Genomic DNA, 3,575 nt, shown 5'->3' with positions numbered 1-3,575 from the left:
TTATTTCTTTCTTAATTTTTTATTTAGTCATTTATGCCTTTATTTAATGGTAACATCAGCAAGATTCTCATAGACAGTTCTGGATAGTAGTGTTTGTCTTGATCCTGATTTTCAAAATAGTGTTTGTGACAATTCTTTTTTATGTATGTTTTTAGCAATTGATTTTTGATAGATAGTCCTTATTGCATTTGGTTTTCTTTCAATTCCTAGTCTCCTAAGATGCTGAATTTCAAAACAAATAACTTTAATATGTCTGGTGAGATAATAATTTTTCTCCTTTAATCTACTAGTGTGGTGAATTATGTTGACATCATTATATATAAAGCATCTTGTATTCATTGGATAAACCCATCTTAGCCATGATGCATTTAAAAAATAAATTGATACCACTTTTGCTAAAATTGGCTTAAAGTTTTTGATTCTGTGTTCATGAGTAAGGCAAAATATAATTTTATTCTCTATTACACCATGATATTTTTTATATCATGGTTATTATAGCTTCATAAAATAATGTCAGAAGTATTTCCTATTTTTCTTTTCTTCCACTGAAAGAGTTTGTATCAGGATAGAATTACATGTTCAGAAATGTCAGTAAAACACCTCCAGTATTTCTCCCTGCTCTATTATTCACAACCTACTGCTTAACTCCTATGTCTTACTGAGATAGGATAGGTAGTGTGGTTCTAGAAATTACTAACATTTTCCTGGAAGAATTTTCTCATTGTTTTATTAATCCTTAGTTCTTTCTATTGCATAAATCCTTATTACTACATATATTATTACCCCTGATAGTCTATTGTTATCTCCACTCTGTCCTCTCCTTATACATTTTTTTGGGGGGGGTGTCTAGATGAATTTATCCTCATTCAAATATTTCACAGAAATCAGAATGTAGCAACTGGGTACAGAAAACTGCAGGTTTGTACATGTTGATCTATTTCCATCTGGAACAGGCTCTCCTCCACATCAGGCACAGTCGTTGCACTCGTCCAGTGCCTCTTTGCAGAGGCAGCCCTGGGCACACTTGGTATAGCCTGCGCGGTAGCAAGAGCAGTGACTTTTCCTGCGGGAGGTGCATTTGCACTCTGCATGTGCAGGGGCTGACACAGGTGCAGGAACCACGGGTGGAGTAGGAGCAGTTGGGGTCTAGTTTGAGTCAAGGGGAGGACAGAGGTCCAAAACAGGTGACACCGGGAGACACTGGTGTGGCCTGGAGGCCTGGTCTCCTCTTATTGTATCTTAGATCTCAATGGTTTGTTTGTGTGCTTGTTTGTTTATGGACCTGGGAACATTAAAGACATACCTCAAGCATTTCCCTTCCATCACTTATCCGCATTATAAATGGTACTGGAGTCACTATGGGATTTGGAGAATCAACCCAACGGGGATCTAATTTGGTACATTAAGATTGAGATTAATGGGATATATAATATGGCTTACAGTCAGTTTCGTTTCTTTATAGAAGTAGCTTCCAGGTGTACTGCTATTGGCAATGGTGTCAACCTACTTACCATTGAGATCCAAAGGTCCAGGTTCATAGCTCATACTGTAATATGGATGTGTCCTTTAGCAACTGGTCTAAGGCCATGGCAGCAGGAGAAAGAAACAAGGTTTATAAGCACAGAGCAAGAAACTGATCTGTTGGAAATTCTTACCATCATCAGATGAGTAAAATTATAAGTATAGTTGTTTCTCCAGAACACTTAAGAAAAATGAAGTGCTCTTCTGCTTGTAGTATAGACATATACTTGAAGAAAGCAATTATACATACACCATATTTTTTTTCTATTGGAAATCACACAAAATAGAATTTATTAATATCTGTGTTCTAGTACATAAATCATAGTGAGACTACAGAGTAGTATGTTTGTGTGAGAAAGATGTGTGTTTAATGTCTCCCAATGTATTAGATTATATTTTAGCATATATGACATATCTTGTTGAAGTCTGGCAGATCTGGATAAAATGGAATGGCCACCAACACAATCAAATGGCCTGAAGGTAACAATTTGCAGTGACCAAAATTTCACATGCACGTATTAATGAGTCAATGTAGCAAAAGAGTAATATGATCATATATTTCTGTTCAACATAGTGGTAATTTCAAAATGTCTTTAAAATGCCCTTGTGTATAGCTTAATTTTGATTAAATTATATGTATATTTGAAAATTACTGATCATACCAAAATCCAAATATAACAGAAGGCCAAAAATCCACCCCTCAAAATAAAACTTATGACTTTGAAATGTCAAAAAGGTTTCTTATCTTGGGTGCTAATTATCCATAACAAGTTTGGAAACTGAAAGAAACTTTTCTCAACTGTCAATTATTTTTTAAAAGCTCATCAACATTATTAGAAGAAAGATGAATTTGTCCTTATATACTCTCTATAGAAAATTATATCAAGAATTATTAGACAAGGAGGCAAAGAATATAAAGCTAAAACATGGAGAAAAAAAGCATTACAGATATGTAATAGACAGCTAATTGTAAAACCACTATGGTATTTTATGTATGATATATTTTATACCTTGGACTCATTTCACATTCTAAATTTTTGCTTTAATACTTAAATTTATATTTTTTAAAATTATTTAAAGATTTTCCCTTTTAAAAAAACTCAAATATACAGAAAGTTATAAGTAGAGTACAAAGAATTTATTTTCTTGGATCATTCTTGCTGATATTAAAGCTACAGTATTCCTAAATACTTTGATGTATATTTATTACATAAGAAGACATTCTCCTATATAGTCGCTATGCAATGATCAAAGTCAGGAAAGTAACATTAGTGCATTAGTACCATTAAATATTCAAACTTCATTCAGTTTTCCTTATTGTCCCTTCATTTCAGTTTCCCTTATTGTCCCCAGTAATGACCTTTACAACAAAAGAATTCAGTTCAGGATCACACGTTTCATTTATTTGTCATGTGTCCTTCAATCTCCTTCAATCTGAATCAGTTGTTCATCTTTAAAAAAAATGGTTACTTATTATTATTATTTTTTTTTTTCCTTTCAGGATCTTGACATTATTGAAGTTTATAGGCCATTCACTTTGTAGAATATCCCTCAATTTGGTTTGTCTGATGTTTTTTGTAATTAGATTATGGTTAAGAGTTCTTGGGCATCAATGTTAACAGTTGTAATACTGTTCTCATTGAATCCTGTCCTGTGGACCCAATGTGCTTTGCCTCATTATTGATATTAATATTAATCACTTATGTTAGCACTTGCCAGACTCCTTCACTAGAAAGTTAATCTTTTTCTTCTGTAATTAATAAGTACTTTTCAAGGAGATAATTTAAGACTCATTCCTAATCAATATTTCAACTTATTAATTATTTCATTTGTACCTACATTGACTCATGATTTTCTATTTTATACAACTGGTTATATTCATTATTATTAATTTTGATGCATAAATTGTCCAATTTTAGACCAGCGAGAGCTTCTTTTCACTTATTTCTTTGTACCTTTTTCAAGTCCTCATTATTCTTTTAGCATTTGTTTCCTTTCTTTTATAATAAGATATTCCAAACAAATTTCCTGTTCTCCCCTGCTTCAGCCCCGGA

General features: G+C 32.8%; 1 pseudogene; it reads right to left on the bottom strand.

Annotated features, from left to right (window-relative positions):
• Positions 1 to 966: 966 nt before the first annotated feature.
• LOC116634692 lies at positions 967 to 1,545 on the bottom strand (annotated as a pseudogene).
• Between the last annotated feature and the right edge of the window lie 2,030 nt (positions 1,546 to 3,575).

Source organism: Phoca vitulina, unplaced genomic scaffold, assembly GCF_004348235.1.
Source record: "Phoca vitulina isolate PV1807 unplaced genomic scaffold, GSC_HSeal_1.0 scaffold9, whole genome shotgun sequence".
Taxonomy (NCBI): domain Eukaryota; kingdom Metazoa; phylum Chordata; class Mammalia; order Carnivora; family Phocidae; genus Phoca; species Phoca vitulina.
Note: the sequence above shows the minus strand (reverse complement) of the source record. Positions and strands in the feature narration are given on the sequence as shown.